The sequence below is a fragment of the Macaca nemestrina genome, chromosome 8 (genome assembly GCF_043159975.1).
Source record: "Macaca nemestrina isolate mMacNem1 chromosome 8, mMacNem.hap1, whole genome shotgun sequence".
In the NCBI taxonomy this organism is placed as follows: domain Eukaryota; kingdom Metazoa; phylum Chordata; class Mammalia; order Primates; family Cercopithecidae; genus Macaca; species Macaca nemestrina.
This window is the reverse complement of record NC_092132.1, coordinates 75,525,432-75,553,282: the sequence shown is the minus strand read 5'-3', so window position 1 is coordinate 75,553,282 and position 27,851 is coordinate 75,525,432. Positions and strand designations below refer to the sequence as shown.

Here is a 27,851-nt window from a genome sequence, read left to right as displayed (position 1 = left end):
GCTTCTGCACAGCAAAAGAAGTAGTCAACAGAGTGAACAGTCAACCTGCAGAATAAGAGAAAATATTTGCAAAATCATATATATAACAGGGGACTGATATCCAGAATTTATAAGGAACTCAACAACAACAAAAACAATTCTATTTAAAAGTGGGCAAAGGACATGAATAGATAATTTTCAACAGAAGGCATACAAATGGCCTACAGGCATGTGAAAAAAGAATGCTCAACGTCATTAATAATCAAAGAAATGCAATTTAAAACCAAAATGAGACATCATCTTACACCAGCCAGAATGGCTATTGTTAAAAAGACAAAAAATAACAGATGTTGGCAAGGATACAGAAAAAAGAGAACTCTTATACACTGTTGATGGGAATGTCAATTAGTATAGCCACTATGGGAAATAGTATGGAGATTTCTCAAAGAACTAAAAATAAAACTAACATTTGATCTAGCAATCCCACTACTGGGGTATCTACCCAACTGAAAGGAAATCAGTATATCAAAGGGATATTTGCCTTCACACGTTCATCACTGCACTATTCACAATAGCAAAGATAAGGAATCAACCAAAGTGCCCCTCAATGGAGAACTGGATAAAGAAAATGTGGTACATATACACAACGGAATACGATTCAGCCATAAAAAATAGCATTATATCTTCTGCAGCAACATGAATGGAACTAGAGTCCATTATCCTACGTGGAACAAGCCAGACACAGAAAGACAAATAGCACATGTTCTCACTTATAAATGGGAGCTAAATAATGTGTACATATGGATGTAGATTGTGGAATAATAGACAATGGAGATTCGGAAGGGTAAGTGTGGGTGGTGGATGATGAGCAATTACTTAATGGGTACAATGCATGTTATTTGAGTGATGGATACCCTAAAAGCCCTAATTTCATCACTATGCCATTTATCCATGGTATTACCCAATTACCCAAAACACCATAAAATTATGCCTGTACCCCATAAATTTATTCAAATAAAAAAGAAGCATACAAGACTCTGCTACTGAAAAAAAAAAATCACATAAGAGCTGAAAATCTCAAAATATTTTTGGAGCTGTTAGTAGCAGGAGGCTTAAAAGCATTCTAAATGAAAAAGAAGCTCATTATTAGATTTCCTTTTTCAGTTTCATCACTAATTGGTTTCCATAAGGATGGCAGGGAAATGTACATTATCTGGAAAATACATGCCAAATATGTTGCATGCCATTTACTTCAGTAATTACGGTGAAGCCTCAGAAGAGCATACCAGCTGTTAAGAGCAGCTTAAATATATCTCCTGGGAAGGCTAAGTCACTGCTAGGAAGCACCTTCCAGGTAAACAGGCATCTGTGTGACACATTATGCTTTCCAGGCACTTGAAGAAATTTGATTTCCACTGGAAAGATCCAAGTTCAGGGCAACACTGAGGCACAACTGGAACAATGTCTTGTGTAAAGTCCCCATAGTCATTGGCATCACCATGGCCATCCATTGGATTTTATAGACATTTGAGTGATATAAATCCTTTAGGACACCTTTAACGCTACCCTGTTTTTGCATCAATCCACAGGAATTAGTCTAGGTACACTTTAAGTAAGGCTGCCTGCACTAGGGTTCCTCGTAAAGTTTTTTTCTTGAATTCAGAGGCATATTAGTAGTCAAAGCCAACAGTCATTGACTGCTACTATAAGATAATATTGGGCATTTGTTGTCTGTAAGATACTGTGCTAAGGCCTTTATATGCATTTTCTTATTTAATCTTCACTTCAACCTTATGTAATAGATACTATGATTATCCTAACTTTTTTTTTTTTTTTTTTTTTGAGACAGAGTTTCTCTTTTGTTGCCCAGGAGTGCAATGGCACAATCTCGGCTCACCACAACCTCCACCTCCCAGGTTCAAGCGATTCTCCTGCCTCAGCCTCCCAAGTAGCTGGGATTACAGGCATGTGCCACCACACCCAGGTAATTTTGTATTTTTAGTAGAGACAGGGTTTCTCCATGCTGGTCAGGCTGGTCTTGAACTCCCGACCTCAGGCAATCTGCCTGCCTCAGCCTCCCACAGTGCTGGGATTACAGGCATGAGCCACTGCACCCGGCCTATTATCACAACTTAAAGCATTTTCCTTTGTCACTACTTCATCAACGAAATAATATAATAAATTCATCTGAATTAAGAATAGATAACATCAAACACCGGGGCCTGTCAGGGGGTGGGGCGCGAGGGAAGGAAGAGCATTAGGACAAATACCTAATGCATGCGGGACTTAAAATCTAGATGACGGGTTGAGGGGTGCAGCCAACCACCATGGCACCTGTATACCTACGTAACAAACCTGCACATTCTGCACATGTATCCCAGAACTTAAAGTATAATAAATAAATAAATAAACATCAAAAATTATATAAAAAGTTTTAAAAAATAGATAATCCAGCCTAGCACAGTGGCTCACATCTATAATCCCAAGACCTTGGGAGGTCAAGGTGGGAAGGTTGCTGTAATCCCCGCTACCCAGGAGGCTGGGGAAAGAAGATTGCTTGGTCTTGCAAGAGTTCAAGACCAGCCTGGGCAATAAGGCAAGACCCCATCTCTTCAGAATTAAAAAATTAGCCAGGTGTGGTGGCATGCACCTATGGTCCCAACTACTCAGGAGGCTGAGGTGGGAGGATATCTTGGGCCCAGGAGGTCAAGGCTGCAGTGAGCCATGTTCTTGCCACTGCGTTCCAGCCTGGGAGACAGAGCAAGACCCTGTCACAAAAAAAAAAAAAAAAAAAAAAAAGGTAATCCTTGTATTTTTGTTATCTAACAATAAGATAACTTGTAAATACAGTTTTACTTACTAAGTTAACATACCTAAGCGTTTTGTATCTTTTCTATCACACAACACTTCAATTTATAGTAGTAGAAAAAAATTCTCATTTGGAAAGGTGGAGTAGTCTACAGTCTACTCCTATGAAAAAGACAAAAGTGCCAAATGACCCATCTAACACCAGGCATTTTGTTTTAAAAAGTTTTTAAGTAATATTCAGTTCACTCGGGGCAATTATGACTCAACTCATATTCAAGAGGTTTGTAAGAGTACTGGCTTCAGCATCAGATGTCTGTGTAGGTCTCTACCAGGGACTGGCTCTGTGATCCTAGACAAGTTACTTAATCCCACTGGATGTGCTTCTTCATCTATAAATAGTAGATCATAATTTATCTGCTTCCAAGAGTTACTGAGGGCAGTAAAAGAGACAATTTACATAAAGCCCTTCACACTAAATGCTCATCAGTGTCAGCTATAACAATGATCATTATTGTTACTTCTATTATTATATATGACTTTATAGTTAAAATTATAATTCTGAGACAATACCAGACTTTAAAGTGTCTTCAGATCAATGGGTACCAAAAAAATATAGAAAGAATGAATAAGACCTACTATTTGATAGCACAATAGGATGACTATAGTCAATAATAATTGTATATTTTAAAATAACTTTTAAAATGTAACTAGATTATTTGTAACTCAAAGGATAAATGCTTGAGGGGATACCCCATTCTCCATTGTGTGCTTATTTCACATTGCATGCCTGTAGCAAAACATCTCATGTACTCCATAAATATATGCACTTACTCTGTACCCACAAAAATTTTTTTAAATAATATTTTAAAAATAAAAATTTTTAATTTTAATTTTAATTAAATTTTAATTTTAAATTTTAAAAATTAAAAAAGGTATCTTCACAAAAGGAGGATGATGATGATGTCAATTTTATGGTTAACTGTATTTTCTTTTGTTACCAAAGTCTTAGAAAATGGAATTTGCATATCTGGTTGTCAGATAATTGGAATTGCCCAAAACACCCTATTCCCTAATCATTAATCAATCAGTAGTTATTTGGTAAGTTATACTTTTAAAATATCTTATGTTAAATATTAGGAGTGAAAAACAGGGCCATGCCCCTTCCTAAACAGAGTGTGAGACCTATATGGAGAATGAAATGATAATTGCAGTGGAGATACATCATTATACATTTGTGCAAGCCCATAAGATGTACACCAAGAATGAATCCTAATGTAAATTATGAATCTTGGACGACAAGGATGTGGCAATGTAAGTTCATCACTTATAATCAATGTACCTCTCTGGTGGGACTCTTCATAATGGAGGAGGCTATGCATGTGTGAGAAAGGAAAGAAAGAAAGAAAGAAAGAAAGAAAGAAAGAAAGAAAGAAAGAAAGAAAGAAAGAAAGAAAGAAAGAAAGAAAGAAAGAAAGAAAGAAAGAAAGAAAGAAAGAGAGAGAGAGAGAGAGAGAGAGAGAGGAAGGAAGGAAGGAAGGAAGGAAGGAAGGAAGGAAGGAAGGAAGGAAGGAAGGAAGGAAGGAAGGAAGGAAGGAAGGAAGGAAAGAAAGAAAGAAAGAAAGAAAGAAAGAAAGAAAGAAAGAAAGAAAGAAAGAAAGAAAGAAAGAAAGAAAGAAAGAAAGAAAGAAAGAAAGAAGGAAGGAAAGAAAGAAAGAAAGAAAGAAAGAAAGAAAGAAAGAAAAGAAAGAAAGAAAGAAAGGCATTTACCATATGACCCAGCAATTCCATTCTTAGATTACCCAAGATAAATTAAAATACATGTTCACACAACTAGTGCTAGAGAGCATCTCAAATGGTTTTGGGGGCAAGAAGGGGGTGGAGATTGCATAATGGCACAAGCAGACATTTTGGGTGATGGAAACATTATCATGATAGTAGTGGTAAATATAGGACTATAGATATTTGTCAAAGCAACCAAATTCTATACTTAAATTTAGTAAATCTTGTTGTACATTAAAATTATATCTCAATAAAATTGGTGTAAAAAATATAATTATTGACATAAGTTATTCTATGATAAATGCCTAACAGTGGTTCCAATAACTACAGACTTCAGGAGACAGAAAAGGAAGAAGAGAATGAATACTTATAAAGTGCTTCCTGCATGCTTTTTAAACATAATAGTAAATCCTGCCAACAAGTTATCTGAAAGATAAGTTTAGTTACTTTGCACTTTGAAGAAGGTGTCTGATCTTTGAAATAGTAAGGAATGCACCCAAGTTACAAAACTAGTAAGCAGTAGATTCAAGCCCAAGTCTGTTTGACTTTGAAATCCAAATACTACTCTACACCACATGGTTTCCCATGTAATTTAAATACAGCCACAAATGAAATCACACTTTAACCCAACAAATATCAAAAGCAAACCATCCAAAAGAAATCAAACCACCATTGCTGTTCTCCTAGCAGAAGGATATTATGTGCAACAGTCAAATAATACATAAGAAATCTCGACACCAAATCCTAATCTTTTAAATAGAGAATCCTGAATAGTCACAGAAGCTATTATAATTTTCAGAGCAAAGTTATTATAGAGATGTTTGCATAAATACACTATGTGAAATTTTTAAATTTACTTACACATTTTATCAAATTCTCAAGGATATTTCTGGAGTAACCTCATCACTTATAAAGCATTAATTCTGAGGCCTGCCTACAGATGATATAGTTATTATGTAATATTTAATAGTTCAAAATGGGAAGTTAATATACTTCTAAAAATACCAAAGAAACTAGTATATAAAAATGTCAACTGTGATCACCAAAAATTGCTTCTAGTTGTATCTAATTATCTCATACTCTCTTTAAGAGCTCTGCATTTCATATCAGGGATGGCCTGAATAAGTAACATTATTTCATACATGGCAACTGTTTAGCTTATTGTCAATGATACAGATTTATCATGAGCTTATAAACCTCATGATCCATCCAATCCCTCAATTTTTAACTACTTCCAGGAAGTTTCACCAATAGGCAAATATGCTGAGGGACAAAAAAACAAATACTAGGAGCATTTTAAAAATAATTATAAGTGTCCCTAGCAGGATTCAGTGCTTAAGCTACAACGATTAATGTGATGTACCAAATTTTCACAAGTGCAATGCGTCTTTGCAGCTCATCTAATGGAGTTTGGGTAATACTATTCATTAGTAAGAACCCTTAGAAACAATCGTTTATTTTGTTCTCCCCAGGAAAGTGATCTTCTCATGATTTGGCAAATGTGGGTGCACACACACACACAACGACAACAACTTAATAGTTGTTTTTGTAGGAATCTACAAAATGGACAGCTAAAGTACATATTTGGTCATCTAGAATCCCTCAAAAAATTATCTTTTTTTTTTTTTTTTTTTTTTTTTTTTTGAGACGGAGTCTCGCTCTGTCGCCCAGGCTGGAGCACAGTGGCGCGATCTCAGCTCACTGCAAGCTCCGCCTCCCGGGTTTACGCCATTCTCCTGCCTCAGCCTCCCGAGTAGCTGGGACTACAGGCGCCCGCCACCTCGCCCGGCTAGTTTTTTGTATTTTTTAGTAGAGACGGGGTTTCACCAGGTTAGCCAGGATGGTCTGGATCTCCTGACCTCGTGAACCGCCCGTCTCGGCCTCCCAAAGTGCTGGGATTACAGGCTTGAGCCACCGCGCCCGGCCCAAAAAATTATCTTGCGTAGAACTGTGTGGATAATTGAGGAAAATGATGTGTATGTCAAATATTTGGAGAAAGCTCTAAATTAATGAATACTTTGATTACTTAAACAGCCTGAAAGAAATTAAGTAAAAGCCTTGACAATTCAGTCTAAGAAAATAGGGAATAGTTAAGGATCCATTCCAAAATTTTGGAAGAAAGAGTGAAGATGCATTTAAATGTTAGTAGATTGAATTTGCAAAGCTGTCTGCATGGCAGAAGGCAAGGGAACCCCTTTGTAACCTAGGGCTGAGCAGCTGCCCCCTGCTGACTTGTCCTCATCCCTTCCCCACGAATGCAGCCAGAGTCCCACATCATCACCCACAGGATGAAATCAGGAGCCTTACGTCATTTCAACTCGTGGCATCTGACACTGACACATCAACCTCTTCTTACAAAGAGTAACATTATTCTTTCCAACTTCTGATACATTTCTGACCAATCAAGATTCAGACCTGTACGTGCCCTAAATTGACATATCATTTTCCTTTTCCCCCATTAGAAATGCTTCAAATATATAACTTTCTCTTTATGCCACATGATCGTTGCAATTGAGTAGTATCCGGCCACTGACCCGAAAGAAGCAGTTAGTTTTGCAGACAGCCCTAGTTATCAGCATCCGCATGTGCTTATGCACCATGGCAATTAATCAAGGTTGCCCGGATTGGATGATAACATGACTTCAGGTCCACAATCCCTCAGCCTAAACCCTTAAAGCTGGATGTGTCTTGGAATTAAGATTTTTTCACATTTTACAAAAGTAAAATGGTGCCTGAGGCTGTATGTTATGTAACATCTCAATGAAGTCTGGAATGGCGTTCCAAAATCAAGCACACTAATATTTCTGCAACAAACGAACGAGTATTCACACTAAGTATGATTTTGAAAATAGCCACAAATCAGGTCAGATTAGGCTTTGCCATCACGTGAGTTGTGAACTAACTATTGGATCTCAAAGTTTTTAGCTGAATATAGAAGTAATAACAGAGGAATAGTAGCAGTGGAAAATCATTATGAGAACTGGTATATGCAAACAGATGCCAGGCACTAGCTATACATGATCTCCTTAATCTCCCCAACAACCTTGAGGTCAAAACTACATTCAAGAGACTGTTTCACACAAACTGACTTAAAAACACTCTTTTTACAAGGTACATGATATATAAATGTTTTAAAACCCTCTCCCAAATCATGAATCAAACCCAATATTGTTATTAGCCCCATTCTTTTATTGGCTTTCTCATTTTGAATGACATTTCTGTTCTTGATTATAGGATTTTAATCTCATTAGAGTCCTACATAACAAATCCAGAGGTAGATTTAAAAGAAAAAATCACACAATTTCAAATTATTTCAGGAAGGCAACCCTGAGATTATTCACTAGTTCAGCAACTCAAACCAAAATTACACACTAACAATTACCCCATTAAGGAGCTTTGCTTCCTTTAGTGAAGTATGCTTATCCCATAAGTATGAAATTTATGTTTACTCTACCATTATAGGGGAAAACTTGATTTAAAAAAAATAAAAGACTGTACAAGAGCTCAAGGTGTTAGTACGGAATTGGATGGTAATCTGCTGAGTCTGGAACTTGTATACTGAGACCTGTGAAAATCTCATTACTTACCTTAGCCCACCATCCCTATATGGAGCTCAAGTGGCCCTCAGTCTTCCTAGCTGTGTATTCTACATTTAACTTATTAATTTGGATTCGGACTCATCCAAATCATGCCAACTCAGCTTGCAAACTCCTCGCCCAGATTACATCTTGTGGAGGTTTTATAAACATATTACTCTAAGAATTACTAACATCATAGTATATGAGGCTAGAGTGATATGATAATCACCCCTGATATCTCCAGTAAACAATTCACTCTAACAACCTTGGTATAAACTGATTATACATATAATTATCATTTTTAATGTTCATCTTGTTCAAACAATGAATTAGATACTATAACAATATAATGCATTAGCATTTTATTCTTTAAGATGCTTCCCTACTGTGTACCTTAATTAAGGAACAAGGAAAGCATCCCAACTAAATTTATAGTCTTAGTATAATCTAAAATTATCTTCTCACAAATATGAAAGTCTTTGCTATTGCAAATGTCTTAGGTTGAGTTCCTTCAGAAGCCAAACCTAAAAGATTTGAATGCAAGTAATTTGGCATGATTCTGGAATCCATATCCACTGTGCTTAAGGATACCACACCCTGTGCTGATTCATCTAAATACTATCTGTCTCTGAAATATCCCCAAACATATGTATTTATTTCCACACACATAGTCATCTGCTTCAGTATTGTGTGTGTGTTCATTCCCCAAGAAACAGAATGCATTCTCAAGCAATAAAACTGGCCCAGGACACAACACTGTGCCTCCTGGCTAATGGGCCTTAGCTACTATAGAGCACCATCACCTTCAGCCAATCTACCAAAGCTAATATGTCTCCATATTGTTGGTTTCTCTTTTGTCCATGTATTTTGTGTTTTGTGAATAATTTTGACCCATACTGTCTCAAAAATCAGTATGCAAGTAAGAGTGCTGGATGTGTGACAAAAATTAAAACCTAGGAGAACCAACCTGGACATTGAAAGGCAAGAAGTTTTAGCTCCCTAGGCAAGAAGCTTTATCTCCCTTGAGGCATCATCAAGTAAGTGGTCAAAGACAGTAAGAGTCTTCTATGTGGAATCATAAAAAGAGCTCAAATACACAGAGAATGAAACAGTGGTTACCACCTGCTGGGTGGGGGAGTGGTCAGAGAATGGGAAATGTAGGTCAAAGAATTCAAAATAGCAGATGCGTATGATGAACAAGTTTAGACATCTATCGTACAGCATGAGAACTAAAGTTAATAAAATTATATTGTATATCCGGGTTTTTTGTTAAATAAGTGGATTTTAGCTGCTGTCTTATCACAAAGAATTAACTATCTGAGATGATAGATATGTTCATCTCCTTCACTATCATAACCTTTCTACTATCTATTAATATATGTATCCCACAACATGTTGCAAACCTCAAATATATACAATAAAGTTTATTTTAAAATAATAAAAATATTGATAGTACAACAGGGTGACTATAGTCAATAATAACTTAATTGTACATTTTAAAATAACTAAAAGAGTGTAATTGGGCCGGGTGTGGTGGCTCACGCCTGTAATCCCAGCACTTTGGGAGGCCAAGGAGGGCTGATCACAAGGTCAGGAGTTCGAGACCAGCCTGGACAATATGGTGAAACCCCCGTCTCTACCAAAAACACAAAAATTAGCTGGGCATGGTGGCAGATGCCTGTAATCCCAGCTACTCGGGAGGTTGAGGCAGAAGAATCACTTGAACCCAGGAGGCAGGGTTGCAGTGAGCCGAGATCATGCCACTGCACTCCAGCCTGGGCGACAGAGCAAGACTCCTTCTCAAAAAAAAAAAGAAAGAAAGAAAAGTGTAATTGCAGTGTTTGTAACTCAAAGGATAAATGCTTGAGGAGATGAATACCCCGTTCTCCATGATGTGCTTATTTCACACCGCGTGCCTGTACCAAAGCATCTCACGTACCCCACAAATATATATACCTACTATGTATCCACAAAAATTAAACATTAAAAAATGTAATAATAATAATAAATACTAAAAAAGTGGGAGAAACATATTTGTAACATTTATCTCACCTAAAGACCTAATATTCCTAACAAATTTTAATTATTAAAATTGAGGAAAGAGAGCCAGGTGTGGTGGCACACACGTGTAGTCCCAGCTACTTGGGAGGCTGAGCTGGGAGACTCACTTGAGCCCAGGAGTGTGAGCCTTCAGTGAGCTGTGCCTGTGCCTGTGAATAGCCACAGCATTACAGCCTAGGCAATCTAATGAGACCCTATCTCTAAAATAAAAATAAATAGAGGAAAGAAACTATGATACATGCACACATCAAAATAATATGCAGCTTTAAACTACAATAAATAAGAGCAGTATAAACTAAAAGCAAAAAAAATAAAGGGCAGTGAAGGTGAAGATCAGCAGTCACATGGGATTGGTGAAGGGAGCCTGCTGACATTCTGAGGGCATCATAAACAGACCGCAGCCCAGGAAGACTGAGCAACAGCTGGGTGAGTAGAACCGGAAAGAACAAAGGCCAGAGGCACATCATGACTTCAGGGGATTTGAAGAGAACAGAGAGCTGTTGCCAGGACTGCCATTGTACAAACAGCATATTCCCTTCCAATGTTACTTACATAGAAAGAAGGAAGGGAGGAAGGAAGGGAGGGAGGAATGGAGGGAGGAGGAGAGAAAGGAAGGGAGGGAGGAGGGAAAAGAATAAAGGCCTGGAATTTCCCCATTCAGCTGGCTGTCAGAGGGTGTAGAACTGAGGCTTCCTCTGTTCCCGCACCCTAAAGGTCCTCTGATCACATCCCCTTGCTCCCTCATTCTTGGCTAGCTGAGCTCCCATCACCACCCACCACCTGAGTGTTCTAGGGTATATTTCAAAGGCGCAGAAGCTGGGGGCAAGAACACGCACAGAGCCATCTCAGCATGATCACTCTACAGGGACACAGAAACGTGAAACCTCTGCAAAACCAGAATGGCAGCAATCACGATCAAATGAGTAGACACTGTAAATCCAAGACATGGATGTACTGAGTCAGAAGATAAGAGATTTGAGGGAGGGATACTATATTGTTAAATTACAGTCATTAAAAATTGTGCTTTGTTTGTTTAGAAGAAAAATATTTAATTCATGACAAATATTTAAAATTATCTGAGATGTAATGTTTCCCTCCTTCCAAGTCTGCAGTGCTGCTCTGCAGTTTTCATTTGACACAGCAAGTTCACACCTTGTGGCAGAGGCTGTGTTAGGTACTGAGATCATGGACACGACTGAGAAATAGTAACTTCCCTCAAGGAGCCCAGAGTCCAGTGGGACAGCACCCAGGTCATTAACAACAGAAGCATTTGCTCTGAAACTAGGATTTTACTAATTGGAGTTTTATTTCATTTTTAAAATCCTATACCCAAAAATTTAAAGACCTTCTCTAATAAGTGAATTACAGAAAGCTTGCTTTGGGAGATATTCAAGTAAATATTGATCTGACCATTAAAAGAAGCTCAGACTATCAGGATAAAAAACATTATAAATAGTAAAGTCAAAACAAAGTCAACAAGGAAAAGATCCAAGTCAAAATTCTGTCTTTACTTTTAAATAAAATGAAGTATTTTTATTCTAGCATCTATTTTTATCAAATATTAGATATATTAATTCATCTGTCAATATCCTAGCTATTACCCATCTTCTTCTGTAAAGCACTGGGGTGTTACAAAATGTAAGCACCCTTAGAAATAGTATAATTTAGTTGGAGAGAAGAAACAGACAACAGAAATGTTAAAAGATATAGATTAACAACATTTCAACATAAGAAAATCTCAAGTCAGTGTGTGATTAATGGCCAAACAGAGCAGGGCTATTGCAATTTACAAAGGAAAAAAAATGAACATTTCAGACGAGTGTGTATTTAAGCAAGATCTCGAAGGACAAGTAAAATTTGGACATAAAGGAAGCAGGAGGGCAAAAGTGCTACTGTACAGAAGTATGGTAGGAAAAGACCATAAATAAGGTAAGTGGTGAATTATTTGAGATAGCAGAGATTGAGTAACGTGGACAGCTTTCAATGTCGAGCCAGGAAATTGGATTTTATCCTCAGCAATGAGAAATGTAAGGAGCCTCTGCTAGTGTTTGAGCAAAGGAATGATATAAGGTGGTATTTTAAGAGCATTGTCTGGCTTTACTCTGCAAGAATTAAAAGGAAGTCGATGGATAAGAAAAACCCAATAGTCCAGACGTGAAGTGGTAAGGATCAGAAGTAGGTTGGGACAGTGGACAGTAGTGTGAGAGGTTTAGGAGAAAAGATTCATAAGACTTGATAAGTTATTAGAGACCAGGAGATTCACTGGTCTCAACAACAGGTGGCCAAGGGGAAAAAAAAAATCATTAATGAAATTAAAAAGTCAAGATGGAAGACGTTTCGAAGAGGGTGAAAGCTAATGGAAGTAGGTCATAAAACTGAGGTAAAATCACTAATCACAGGACTTAATGTAGTGAGTGGTATACACTCTTTGGGAAAAAAAATCGTAGTAAATATAGTGTTTTGGGGGGTTTTGGGGGGATTTTTGTTTTGTTTTGTTTTGTTGCTGCTGCTGTTGTTTTTGAGATGGAATCTCGCTCTCTGCTCAGGCTGGATGGAGTGCAGTGGCATGATCTTGGCTCACGGTAGCCTCCACCTCCTGGGTTCAAGCGATTTTCCTGCCTCAGCCTCCCAAGTATCTGGGACTACAGGCATGCACCACCACACCCAGCCACTTTTTTTGTGTTTTTAGTAGAAACGGGGTTTCACCATACTGGCCAAGCTGGTCTCAAACTCCTGACCTCAAGTGATCCACCTGCCTCGGCCTCCCAAAGTGCTGAGATTACAGGCGTGAGCCATTGTGCCCAGCCAATATACTGTTTTTAAATAATATTTTTTTCCTAACTATAAAGTAACAAGTTCAGTGCACACAAATTTGGTATGAAAAAAAAAAATCCAAAGAAAAGTCATTCAGAATCCTACTACCCAGAGATGGCTACTTTCACAGATGTCTATCCTTTGAGTCCTTTTTTTTTCTCATGTCAATAAAAATAATAGAGCCAACATGGGGGCTCATGCTTATAATCTCAACACTTTGGAAGGCTGAGGCAGATGGATCAGCCTTGGCCTATCCTCTTGAGGTCAGGAGTTTGAGACCAGCCTGGCCAACATGGCAAAACTCCTCTGTACATTTTTGTAAAAATACAAAAATTAGCTGGGTGTGGTGGCATGTGCCTGTAATCCCAGTTACTCGGGAGGCTGAGGCATGAGAATCACTTGAACCCAGGAGGCAGAGGTGGCAGTGAGCTGAGATCGCCCCACTGCACTCCAGCCTGGGTGACAGAGTGAGACTCTGTCTCTAAATAAATAAATAAATAAATAAATAAATAAAATCTTTTAAAATGAAAGGGAAAGGGAAAGGGAGTAGAGGAGAGAGAAGAATGGCTAAGATTTATTGACTGCCTATTACATTCCAAGCATTAGTCTAAGGTCTTGACATATATTAACAGTTATTCTTGGCAACAATTTTATGAGCTAGATAATATTACTATCCCTTTATGCAGATGGAGAAACCAGGGCCCAGAGAGATCAAGTCTGCTGAGGCTGCCTCACTTGTTGTGAGGTGGGCAAGCAGCAGACATGGCACCCTCTGGGAGTCATGGTTTCCCTGGCAGTCCTGGTGCTATTGCTTTGGAGGACATGGAAAGAAACAGAACAGGTGGCAGAGAGATGTATGCATTATCATGGATGAGAACTGAAGACAGTTGCTGGAAGGAGACTGGATGACAGAATTTTGTGCCCTGTGGTACCCCGCTTGTCAAAAGCTTCCACCAGAATGGGAAAGTTTTGCTGAATGGGGAGAAGTTCTTGAGGTTAATGTAGCAAAAGTAGATGTCACAGGGCAGCCAGGACTGAGTAGACAGTTCATCGTAACTGCTCTCCTACTATTTATCATTGTAAGGATGGTGAATTTAGATACCATCAGGGTCCAAGGACTAAGAAGGACTTCAGAAACTTTATAAGTGATGAAGAGTGGAAGAGTATTGAACCAATTCCATCATGGTTTGGTTCAGGTTCTTTTCTGATGAGCAGTATGTCAGCACCCTCAGCACTCTATGTGGATCAGGATTTGCCATGCTATTTTACTGAAGACCTTAGATTACTGGTTTGGAAATTGTATACAGCTTTTGCTTTAACAATTCTGCTTTCAGGGTCGTTTTTAGGACTCTTTATGATATTTGTGTCAGATTGCCTTTGTCCTTCAAAAAGGCTCAGACTGCAGCCATACTTGTTATATTAGTTCATTCTTGCACTGCTCTAAAGAAATATCTGAGACTGGGTAATTTATAAAGAGAAGAGGCTTAAGTGGCTCACCGTTCTGCAGGCTGTACAGGAAGCATGACACTTCTGCTCAGCTTTGGGGGAGGCCTCAGGAAACTTACCATTGTGGCAAAAGGCAAGGGGGAAGTTGGTTCTTCACATGGCCCGAGCAGGAGGAAGAGAGAGAGGGAAGAGGTGCTACACACTTTTAAACAACCAAATCTCACAATAACTCATTTACTCTCTATCATGAGAACAGCACTGAGGGGATGGTGCTAAACCATTCATGAGGGACAACCCCTGTGATCCAATTACTTCCCACCAGGCCCCACCTCCAACATTGGGGATTACAATTCAGCATGAGATTTGGGCGAGGACAGAGATCCAAGCCATATCACTCAACCTCTGGCCCTTCCCAAATCTCACATCCTTCTCACATTGCAAAATACAATTTATCCCTTTCCAACAGTCCCCTCAAAGCCTTAACTTATTCCAGCGTTAACTCAAAAGTCCAAAATCCAAAGTCTCATCTGAGACAAGGCAAGTCCCTTTGGCCTATGAGCCTGTAAAATCAAAAACAAGTCAGTAACTTCCAAGACACAATAGGATACAGGAATTGGGTAAATACTCCCATTCCAAAAGAGATAAATTCAGTAAAAGGGGCTTCAGACCCCTTACAAGTCCAACAAGTCCGAAATCCAACAGGGCAGTCACTAAATCATAAGCTTCAAAAGAATCTCCTTTGACTCCATGTCCCATATCCAAGGCACTCTGATGCAAGGGGTGGGATCCCAAGGCCTTGGGCAGCTCTGCCATGTGACTTTAAAGGGTTCAGTCCCCAAAGCTGCTCTCCTGGACTGGCATTGAGTGCCTGTGGCTTTTCCAGGCTGAGGGTGCAAGATGACAGTGGATCCACCATTTTGGGGTCTGGAGGATGGTGGCCCTCTTCTCACAGCTCCAGTAGGCAGTGCCCCAATGGGGACTTCATGTAGGGACTGCAACCCCACATTTCTCTTCTGCACTGCCCTAGTAAACAGTCTCCATGAGGGCTCCAACCCTGCAGCAGGCTTCTACCTGGACATTCAGGCTTTACCATACATCCTCTGAAATCTAGGTGGAGGCTCCCAAGCCTCAGCTCTTGTGCTCTGTGCACCAACAGGGTTAACACTGCATGGAAGCCTCCAAGGCTTACAGCTTACACCCTCTGAAGCATCGGCCCAAACTGTACCTGGGATCTTTTGAGCCATGGCTGAAGTTGGAGCAGCTGGGATGTGAAAAGTAGCGTCCCGAGATTGTGCAGGGCAGGGGGCCCTGGGTCTAGCCCATGAAATCACTCTTTCCTTCTAGGCCTCTGGGCCTGTGATGGGAGGAGCTGTCCTGAAGGCCTTTGAAGTGCCTTCAAGGCCTTCTTCCCATTGTCTTATCTATCAATATTTGTCTTACTTTTAACTATGCAAATTTATCCATCCTGACTGAATTCTTCCCCAGAAAATGAGGGGGGGTTTTTTCCTACCACATGGCCAGGCTGCAAGTTTAGCAAACTTTTGTGTTCTGCTTCCTTTTTAAATATAAATTTCAGGGCTGGGTGCAGTGGCTCACACCCATAATCACAGCATTTTGGTAGGCTGAGGCAGGAGGATCACTTGAAACCAGGAGTTCGAGACCAGCCTGAGCAACACAGTAAGACCCTGCCTCTACTAAAAATATAAGAAAATTAGCCAGGCATGGTGGTGTATGCCTATAAACCCATCTACTCAGGAGGCTGTGGTGGGAGAATCACCTGAGCCTGGGAGGCAGAGGTCTACAGTGAGCCATGATCATGTCACTGCACTCCAACCTGGGGAACAAAGCAATATTCTGTCTCAAACATTATATATATATATTCAAGTTTCAGGTCATTGTTTTGCACACACATATAAGCATAAAATGCTAGAAGCAGCCAGGCCATATCTTGAACACTTTGCTGATTAGAAATGACTTCCACTAGATACCCTAAACCATCTCTCTCAAGTTCAAAGTTCCACAGATTCCTAGAGCAGAGGCACAATGTAGCCAGACTCTTTGCTAACGCATAGCAAAAGTGACCTTTACTCTAGTTTCTAATAAGTTCCTTATCTCCATCTGAGACCTCATCAGCCTGGACTTTATTGTACATACCACTATTGGCATTTTGGTCACAACCATTTAACAAGTCTCTAGGAAGTTCCAAACTTTCCATTATCTTCCTGTCTTCTTCTGAGCCTTCCACACTCTTTCAACCTCTACCTATTACCCAGCTCTAAAGTCACTTCTACATTTTCAGGTATCTGTGTGGGAATGCGCCACTCCTCAGTACCAATTTTCTGTATTAGTCCTTTCTTGTACCGCTCTAGAGAAATACCTGCAACTGGATAATTTATAAAGAAAAGAGGTTTAATTGGTTCATGGTTCTACAGGCTGTACAGGAAGCATGATGGCTTCTGCTTGGCTTCTGAGAAGGCCTCAGGAAAGTTACAATACAGGCAAAGGCAAAGGGGAAGCTGGAACTTCACATGGCCGACGCGAGAGGAAGAGAGAGAGGGAAGAGGTGCTACACACTTTTAAATAACCAGATCTCATGATAACTCACCCACTCACTATCACAAGAACACCACAGAGTGGATGGTGTTAAATCATCCATGAGTGGCCACCCCCATGATTTAATCACCTCCCACCAAGCTCCACCTCCAACACTAGGGATTACAATTTCACATGAGAGTTGGGTGGGGACACAGACTGGGCATAGCACCAGTCCAAAAAATTATTACCAAAATCTTCTCAATCTTTTAACAACGTGGAGGAGGAATAAAAGGTGGATGTAGAAGTTTCCAAAGAGGAAGCTGAGAGTAAAGAAGGAATAAAGAAAGGCTTTCCATAGAATACCATAAATTGGCCATGGATAAATCCTAATTTTTATAGTTATCTTAATATTATGATTTTGACAAAAATAGAAGATTAATCATTTCTTTTGAAGTGAAATGTTACTTGCTTGTATACATATTGCAGGGCTCAGACTAGACTGTCATTAGATTGAGAGTCTACATTCAGAACATAAAAGCACTAAGTATAAAAGTTTGAAATATGATTTAAGCACAGTGTGGTGGTTTAAATAGTTTAACTTTTGAAAAAACACTGCCAAGCAGTGTGTTTGTTTAATAATAGCCTGTTTCAAGTCTGAGTTTAGAAAATTTAGATTTTACAAGTATTATATTATTGAAGGTATTTAAGAAGCTTACTTTATAGAGAAAAAGATTTCTCATCTAGTACAGTTTTTCTTCGTTTCACTGTATGAAAAGAAGAAGATACTTCCCACAAATAAAAAGAAATATCCCACAAATGGGAATTTTGCCCATTGTCTCAAGAAGTGTATATTTCAATAACAACTCTGTGGTCTTTTTAGAGATATAATGACAATTTTTTTCATACTTTTAGATTATGCAACTAACAAAAACTACATTACATTAATTATAGTTTTCTACACACAATAATGCAGGATACGCTATTGATTTAAGAAGTTTTTATTTGTCCGTAATATTCTCTTGATTCCTATAAAGGTTGTATTAATCCATTCTCCCACTGTTATAAGAACTTACCTGAGACTGAGTAATTTATAAAGGAAAAGGGTTTAATTAACTCACAGTTCAGCATGGCAGGGGAGGTCTCAAGAAACTTACAATCATGACAGAAGGGGAAGCAAAATGTCCTTCTTCACACGGCAACAGCAAAGAGAGGTACTGAGCAAAAGAGGGGAAAGCCCCTTATAAAACCATCAACTCTCATGAGAACTCACTATCACAAGAACAGCATGAGGATAACCAATGATTCAATTATCTTCCACCGGGTCCTTCCCACAATGTGTGGGGATTATGGGAACTACAATTTAAGATGAGATTTGGTTGGGGACACAGCCAAACCATATCAAAGGTTGAGTTCCTTTTTTGTATTTTTCTTATTTGCCATGGATTCCATTTTTTATTTTTCAAATTAGATAATAATTTCCTGAAAATATTTTTCATGTTTTGGTAAATGGTATTTTTTGTTGTTGTTTCAAACTAAAGTTTACTGAAAGATCCATCAAATTGAGCTATCTGTTGATAATTTGAATTTTGGTCACCTATTTAAGGCTTTACATTATTCTGCTGAACTTCTATTTGAATTTTTTTCTTTTTTCTTTTTTGGATGTAAAGGTGAACATTCCTGATTTATCTAATTTGGAAAAGCCTTGATATTTTACATTCTGAAAATTCACAAATGCTTGACTTTTTTTTTTTTTTTTTTTTTTTGAGACAAGGTCTTGCTCTGTCACTCAGGCTGGAATGCAGTAGCACAATCACAGATCACTGCAGCCTTGACCTTCCAGGAGAAGGAGGAGGAGAGGCCTGCCCAAACTAGCATACTGCCTCTTGCATGATATGCTTTATAGCTTATACCAGTTTGAACAGATAACAATGGGACACAGTCATTCATTCATTCTTTAGCCAAGTCTCTAAACTTTGCTAGTCTATATGAACAGCAGAATTCCTAGGGAAAATCTCACCAAAGGGCTACCAACTGGCATCTTTTCTTTAATACATTTATTTACTAGATGGCTGCTCTCCCTTTGATTCATTGGGATTTCTCAACTTATTGAATCCAGTAGTCAGCATAGGCTACATTATGCTGCAGTAAGAAGCAGGCTTAAATATCTTAGGGTTTATAATCATGAAGGTTTATTCCTTGGTCACAATTCATAATCCATTCAAGGGTCATCTGGGATATCTGCTCCATGACTTCTGATTCCAGAACCCAGGCTGATGACACCAGAATGTTGCCACCCCTGTGACAGAGGAAAAGGGTGTTCCCGTGGCAGTTAAGTGTTCTGGCCTGGGTATATCCCTTGCAGAACTACATGGGACTGTTTGTCTAGAATTTGTTACATGGCCCCATCCAACCTCAAGGGGGCCAGAAAGTACATTCCTACCCTGGGCCCAGAATGAGGAGAACCCACACTTGTGAATAGATAATAAAGGAACGTATACACCTTCATTCTTTCTTTAAACAATGCCCAAACTTTGTTGCTCTATAGGAACAGCAGAATTCCTTAAGAAAATCTCACCAAAGAGCTCCCAACTGGCATCTTCTCTTTAACACAATTATTTACCATGACTTTACCTTACCTATACACAGCTCACATCCTAAGTCCTCAGAACCCTCAGGTCCCTGTCACACCTTGACCAAGATTCTATTGCTAACATCCCTTCAAGGCAAAAGTTGTCAAATATAGATATCTTAAATTAGTAGAGCTGAAAAGACCTTAAGGAATATTTGGATCCCTCCTATAGATAAAGAAAAATCAATCCAAAGAACTCATATAGCTAGTAAAAAACTAAAATCCAAGAGTCTTTTTTTTCCTAATTATTTCCTCAACAATTCCTTGGAAAGCAAACAAGAAAAAGATATATTTCACGTGTTGTGAGATTTACTGTTTGTATTCAAATCAACTATGAATTTCATAAAAATGGAAATCAATGCTAAAATATTTTACAGCAAAGTACATTACCATAGATGTTAGTCTTTCTCCATTGCTTCTTTTTTTTTAACCAACATTTTATGATTTAGAGTTTTACATCCTCTGACAGATTTTATTTTAATTACTTGTCTGGGAAGTATATTCATTTGAAAGCAAAAATAACCTAGATGGTGGTATTTGATGAATGTATTTATGTGAATCTCCCAGTGCTTTTCCTTTGGCTTAACTGACACAAGGCTCCCAAGTCAAAAAAAATCAGTAGTCACTCACCCAGAGTGACTCCAGGATCCTCAGAGAGCAAACAGTGCAATCTCCCATTTTGGCTGAGGAAACTACCCAGTTTAGGCAACAGACACCAGGTCCCACATTCACAAAATACAAGAGCAAAGTCTCAAACCTCATCTTCCACTCCCAAACTCAATGTTCCTTCCACCGCCTCATGTCACCTCAAGCTTTATTATTTGGAACAGGCTATTTCATTTCTCTGCTCCTCAGTTTTCCCAGTTAGAAAATGAGAGAGTAGGACTTGCTAGATCAAGATTTCCCAAATGCGTTTCAAAGAACATCAGTCTGCGAGGTGATTGAGGGAGTAAAAGTTTCATGGTCATGTAAATTTGAGAAAAAAATACCTTATCCTTCTCCTGGAGATTAATAAAGGGGATCAGCACAATAAAAACCTTAGGAAAATTCTTCAATAAAGAAAAACATTTAATGTCAGCCGGGTGCAGTGGCTCACACCTATAATCCCAGCACTTTGGGAGGCCGAGGTGGGAGGATTGCTTGAGTCCAGGAGTTCAAGACCAGCCTGGGCAACATAGTGAGACCTCATCTCTACAAAAATAATGGACAGAATTAGCCAGGCTGGTGGCGCATGCCTGCAGTCCCAGTTACTCAGGAGGAGGAGGTGGGAGGATCACTTGAACCCTGGAGGTCAAGGCTGCAGTGAGCTGGGATTGCACCTACAGCTTGCTCTATAGCCTGAGCAACAGAGCAAGACCCTGTTTCAAAAAAAAAAAAAAAAAAACTAAAAAAAAAAGTTTTAATGTTGTTGAAACGAACATTTCCTGAACGTATCTGGTCACAGGAATATTTTTGTGTGTGACTCTTACCAACATTCTGCCGCCCGCTCTGACCACTCTCCCTGCCTCAACTCCCAGTAAGACCAGCCTCTTCCTGCTGAGGCTCCAACACACCAAACACTTTCCTACCTCAGGCCTTTACCCTGCCACTCCTCTCCCTGGAGGCCTCATCTCCTCGAAGAGATTCTCCCTGGCCACCACTCTCCTACGAAGAGACCTACTTTGTTTGCTTTTTCTTCATAGCCCTTATCCCAGACAAACATTGCATGATGTATGTTTGCCTCTTGCACCAGCATAGAGGCTCCCTGAGGCAAGAACTTCATCTTGTGCATCAGCGTAACCTCCAGCACCCACAGCTCTGTCTGAGAAAAATATTTGTTGAATGAATTAATTAATGAACCAATCAATGAAGCCTGTGAGCTTCATGTTCTATAGAACATACAGTATTATTGGCTGGGCACAGTGGCTCACACCTGTAATCCCAGACCAGCCTGGGAAACATGGTGAAACCCTGTCTCTACTGAAAATACAAAAAATTGGCCGGGTGCAGTAGCTCACACCTGTAATCCTAGCACTTTGGGAGGCCAAGGTGGGTTGATCATCTAAGGTCAAGAGTTCGAGATCAGCCTGGCCAACATGGTGAAACCCCATGTCTACTAAAAATACAAAAAATTATCTGAGCATGGTGGCATACGCTTGTAACCCCAACTACTTGGGAGGCTGAGGCAGGAGAATCACTTAAACCTGGGAGGCAGAGGTTGCTGTGAGCCAAGACCACGCCACTACCCTCTGGCCTGGGTGACAAACCAAGACTGTATCTCAGAAAAAAAAAAATTAGCCAGCCATGGTGCCGGGTGCCTGTAATCCCAGCTACTTGGGAGGCTAAGGCAGGAGAATGGCTTGTGAGCTGAGATCGTGCCACTGCACTCTGTTTCAAAAAAAAAAAAAAATGAAGTATTGTTAACAAACCAGTGATATTAGCATAGCATCACCTGGACCCTTTTTAGAAATGCAAATTCTCAGCTTCCCTCTACCTTCTTGGAGTGGAGCCCAGCAGTCTGGGTTTGAACAAGCCCTTCAGGTGATTCTGAAGCTCAGTAAAGTGTATGGCTGGGCGTGGTGCCTCACACCTGTAAACCCAACACTTTGGGACACCAAGGTGGAAAAATTGCTTAGGTCAGCATTTCAAGACCACCTGGGCAACATAGCAAGATTCTGTCTCTACAAAATTGAAAAATTAGGCTGAAGCTGGAGGGTCACTTGAGCCCCAGAGTTTGAGGCTGCAGTGAGCTATGATCATGCCACTACACTTCAGCCTGGGTGACAGAGCAAATAATAAAAAATAAATAAATAAAATAAAGTTTGAGTTCCACACTCCCTTCCTCACCTCTCCACTGGGGAAGGGGATAGGAAAGGAAGAAATCTCAAAGAGCAGCCAAGAAGTAATGTTGAAAAATAAGAATTCTAACTACAGGAAAATAAGGTTAGGAGAGAGTTGCCTTCCTTGTGGGAGCAAGCAAGAGACCATGCAAAAATTAAGTCTGACTAGATATATGTGAGTTTTTCACTGTCCTCTGAGGCTAGACATTAGAATTCTCAAGAAAGAGCATAAGATAAAATCAGTCCTGTAAGCAAGACATTTTTGCTAACATCTAAAATCTATACCTTAAAAATTACCAAAGTTGTAAACTTTTTGTATTTTCTTTTTTGTTGTTGTTGTTGTTTTTGTTTTTTGTTGTTGTTGTTTTTTGAGAAGGAGTCTCACTCACTCTGTCACCCAGGCTGTAGTACAGTGGTGTGATCTCAGCTCACTGCAACCTCCACCTCCCGGGTTCAAGCAATTCTCCTGCCTCAGTCTCCCAAGTAGCTAGAATTGTAGGCACGGGCCACCATGCCTCTGGCTAATTTTTGTATTTTTAGTAGAGGCGGGGTTTCACCATGTTGCCCAGGCTGTTCGCAAACTCCTGACCTCAGGTGATCCACCCGCCTCGACCTCCCAAAGTGCTGGGATTATAGGCATGAGCCACCGTGCCCAGCTGTTTCTTGTATTTTCTGAGTTTATTTATTTCTCTGATGCTCTTATTAGTATTTGTGTATGCCTTTTTCAGCATGCCAAGGAAAACAAAGGGAAGGTGGTTGATTATCTGTTTTGGTTATTAGCACACCAAGCAGGAGGCTACCCACTCCACCTTACACCTACGAGATGAACACGGAAATTGTGCTGAAATAAAAGTGAGACATTCCAAGGGAGAGGTGAACACACATGTCAGAGTCCTATTCATGAGTTCTCACCCAACCTGCAGGCCGGGCTCCTGCCAGAGAAACCTTGACACTTCTGGATTCTCCTGGATGAAAGAAGAGGGTGAGCTCTAACAACTCCCTGTGCTTTATTAAGATAAATATGTTCACAAGCCAGGTGTCAACTCCTTCCTCTTATCAGAGAATGACAGTCATCATTCAGGTTGGGGTGGTCCTATAGGCAGCAATGATTGAGCATAAAAAGCGATGGAGTGCACATCCGAGATAACTAAGAATCACTATTCAGGCCATTCTCCATTGAAGCAGAAGGTGACAGGCTGTGTTCCAAAAGATTGTTTGACATGAGCCACACCCTGCCAGCCACTAGCCTACTGGACTACTAGCAACCAACCTTTTTAAGACATAACTTGGTTCTAAAACAAACCAAAAAACTTTCATGGGTGAATCCCAATGGCTACTCTAATGTTCTCAAATAAATTGCTACTGGCTCCCCTGAAATCCCCCAGGAGGGAGAGAGAAGAGAGGAAGCAGCTTCGGTTCCTTTTCCCCAAGACTCAAATGGGCTTCAGTAGAACCTATGATCCCAAGATAAGAGCTATTTCTAGTTTCACTCAAGAACCACTCAATTTGAAACCACTCAATTTCATTAAATGTATTGAATATGTATACAAAGTATATTAAAGTTATATTAAAACTAGGCAGAGGGCAAAGATACAATGAATTATGGCGTGAGAATTCTTCATGCCAACTTTTATGGAATTCCAAACATATTTCCTGCAGGTATAAAATTACAAAAAGCACTTAGATTGCCAAACCAGGCCACAGCAGTCGACTCAACATACAATGGTATACACCAGAATTCCAATATGCACTAGAAATACAGCCCCCTTCTCCCACTTAACAGCATCCAGAAGTTTCTCTTCATATAGTACACCTGCTGGGAAAAAGGGAACAAGTCCCACAGCAGCGTTGGGAAGGCTCAGGGTCCTAGATCACAGAAGTTTCCAAATCGTGGAGGTTGGTATAAGAAGCGAAGCATGGCAGACGAGAAGCATAATTAAAGAAGACTAAGCCATAGTCATTCCTTTGAAAGGAAACTCTTGTTTCTCAGTAGGATTTCTCCAAGACAATAGTTTCCAAACTTAACAGATCAACAGGATCATCTGGACGCTTTTAAAAAATGCAGATTCTAGATTCTAGAGCATGACCACAGTCCTACTAAATTAAGACTCCCCCAACCCCCGCCAGAGGAAGGTCCATGAATCTGCAATTTGAAGGATATGCCTCAGATGATTATGATGTTCATACATGTGTAAACATCCACACCAGAGTTTTTGATATCAGAATCGTGGACTAACATTACACACTACACATCACAGTTCTCAAGCATCCTTTAAGCCTTGGATTACACATCGATTCCTCTTAATGATCTTCCTATGTAAGCACCCCTCCCCAAATGCAATATATAGTTTCCTTGATTTATAGCACCTGCCCTGATTTGTAATTCCTTATTGTTTACTTGTTTATTGTTTGTCTTCACATGAGAGTCTAAGTTCTACCAAGGCAGTCCTCCTTCCTGCTAGGACCCGGCACCTAACACAGAGCATGTGTATATCATCTTTGGTGAATGAAAGTACACTGAAGCCATTGATCTTGTTACATCTCATCTCCACGTGTATAACATAGATGGAGTAGAAGTTATTATGCCTAAATTGATGAGGTGAACCAGAACAGTTGAGTGGCTCAAGACTGCAGAGGAGCATGTGCAGGAGCAAGTCTAACATCCAGGCTCAGGCTTCCAGATCTACCTCCACTCCCTTCCCACTATCTCACCCACCACCCTTTAGAGAATATCAAACCTTGGCTCCAGTTTATCAATATCGAACTCGCTGAAGAGCTGGTGACTGTGTCTCAAGGTCTTATATTTATTTGCCTGGCATACAATTGTGCAACTCAGAAGCATAAGACCCCACGAGCTTCTGGACAAACTTTGAACACATTCTATGCATTTAACAAAGAAACGATAAACATGATGTAGAGTGGGAAAACAGAAGTTCATTAGAAAATTTTGGCTAATACTGCCTAAGCAATTTATAGATTCAATGCTATTCCTACCAAACTACCAATGACATTCTTCACAGAACCAGAAAAAACTACTTTAAAATTCATATGGAACCAAAAAAGAGCTTGATTAGCCCAGGCAATCCTAAGCAAAAAGAACAAAACTGGAGGCATCATATTACCTGATCTCAAACGGTACTACAGGGCAATGGAAACTCAAAAGACAGAGAGAACCATTTACTGGCCACATCTGTGATCAATAAGAAATAAACATCTGGAATTAGAATATACAAGTGTAAGGGTTTTTTTTACATTTCATTTTATTTTTAATTGACAAATAATAATTGTATACATGTATGGGGTACAATGCGATGTTTTGATGCATGTACACATTGTGGAATGATTAAGTCAGGATAATTAGCATACCTATTGTCTCAAATACTTATCATCTCTTTGTGGTACAACATTTAAAATCCTTTCTTTTTGTTATTTTGAGATATACAATACATTATTGTTAACTACAGTCACCAAGCTGTGTAATCAGACACCAAAACGTATTCCTCTTGTTTAACCGAAGTGTTGTACCCGTTAACCAGCGCCTCCCCTTTCCCCGTCCACTCCTGGCCCTCTCCCACACAGCCTCTGAAACCACCACTCTACTCTCTACTGCTATGAGTTTGACTTTTTTAGATTCCATATATAAGTGAGCTCATGTAGTATTTGTTTCTCCTTACCTGGTTTATTTCACTTAATATAATGTCCTCTAGGTTCATCCGTGTTATCACAAATGACAGAATTTCCTGGTTTTTAAGGCTGCATAGCATTTCATTGTGTATTTATACACTGTCCCACATTTTAAAATCCATTCATCTGTTGATGAACTCTTAGGTTGTTTCCATGTCTTGGCTATTGTGAATAGATGTGTGAGGGTTTTTTTTGTTTTTTTTGTTTTTTTTTTTTTTTAATGAAAGCTTTTTTTTTTTACATTTATTTTAGATTCAGGAGTACATGTGCAGGTTTGTTACACATGTAAACTTGTATCATGGAGATTTGCTGTGCAGATTATTTCATCACCCAGGTATTAGCCTAGTATCCATTGGTTGTTTTTCCTGATCCTCTCTCTCTCTCCTCCCACCCTCCACCCTCCAAAAGGCCCCAGTGTGTGTTGTTCCTCTCTATATCCATGTGTTCTCATTGTTTAGCTCCCACTTATAAGTGAGAACATGCGCTATTTAGTTTTCTATTCCTGTGTTAGTTTGCTAAGGATAATGGCCTCCAGCTCCATCCATGTTCCTGCAAAGGACATGATTTTTTCTTTTTTATGGCTGCATAGTATTCCATGGTATACATGCACCACATTTTCTTTATCCAGTCTATCATTGATGGACATTTAAGTTGATTCCACATCTTTGCTATTGTGAATGGTGCTACAATGAACGTACAAGTGCATTTGTCTTTGTAATAGAACAATTCATATTCTTTTGAGTTTATACCCAGTAATGAGATTGCTGAGTCAAATTGTATTTCTGTCTTTAAGTCTTTGAAGAATCACCATGATGTGTGAGATTTTAACGGATAAATATGCTCCTGAAAGCTACATACCAAGTCTAAATTTTGACAATCATAACTAAAGGACCCAGGTGTGGTGGCTCATGCCTGTAATCCCAGCACTTTGGGAGGCTGAGGTGGGTGGATCACCTGAGGTCAGGAGTTTGAGACCAGCCTGACCAACATGATGAAACCCTGTCCCTACTAAAAATACAAAATTAGTCAGGCACGGTGGTGGGCGCCTGTAATCCCAGTTACTCGGGAGGCTGAGGCAGGAGAATCACTTGAACCTGGGAGGAAGAGATTGCAGTGAGCCGAGATAGCACCATTGAACTCCAGCCTGGACAAGAGCACAACACTCTCTCTAAATAAATAAATAAATAAAGGAATTCATGATAAAGCAAAAGACTTTGTTACAATGTAAAAAGTTTACCTTTCCTCCTGGAAAAAAAAAGTATGTATTTTAAGTTTTCATTTTTATATATCAGTTTTTCTTAAAGCAAGACAAGCTTAAAGGTTCAAAATTGAACCAGCATAATCTGAAATCAACTGATTAATAAAAATGCACAGTAATCAACATGAATTTTTAGCCAAATAATTCAGATAGAGTGACAATTTATCTTTTAAGTATCTGAAAAGATATCAACACCAAAGAGGAAAACGAATACTTCTTTTTTAACTTAAATACAATTGCCAACGAAATGTGCGAATGTTTTGTATGGCACCTAAATTTTAAAAAGAAAAAAGGACAACCAAGTCATCCAAATACAGTCAAATTTTCCAAAAGAAAATTTGAAAAGATTTAGAATCCTTGAGTCATTTAAAAGCAGCTTGGTCAGAACATTTAAGCACCCCGACTCCCCAAGGCTACTTACAAGATGATGATTGTAATTACCATACCATCACTATTATGCC

The 27,851-nt window shown here is 39.4% G+C and overlaps 1 protein-coding gene and 1 pseudogene across 3 annotated transcripts in view; one reads left to right on the top strand and one right to left on the bottom strand.

Annotated features, from left to right (window-relative positions):
* Positions 1-27,851, bottom strand: part of LOC105483609 (solute carrier organic anion transporter family member 5A1) — a 151,151-nt gene that overhangs the window by 103,876 nt on the left and 19,424 nt on the right. The gene's annotated exons all lie outside the window — the stretch shown is intronic.
* LOC105483608 (thioredoxin-related transmembrane protein 1 pseudogene) lies at positions 13,782-14,442 on the top strand (annotated as a pseudogene).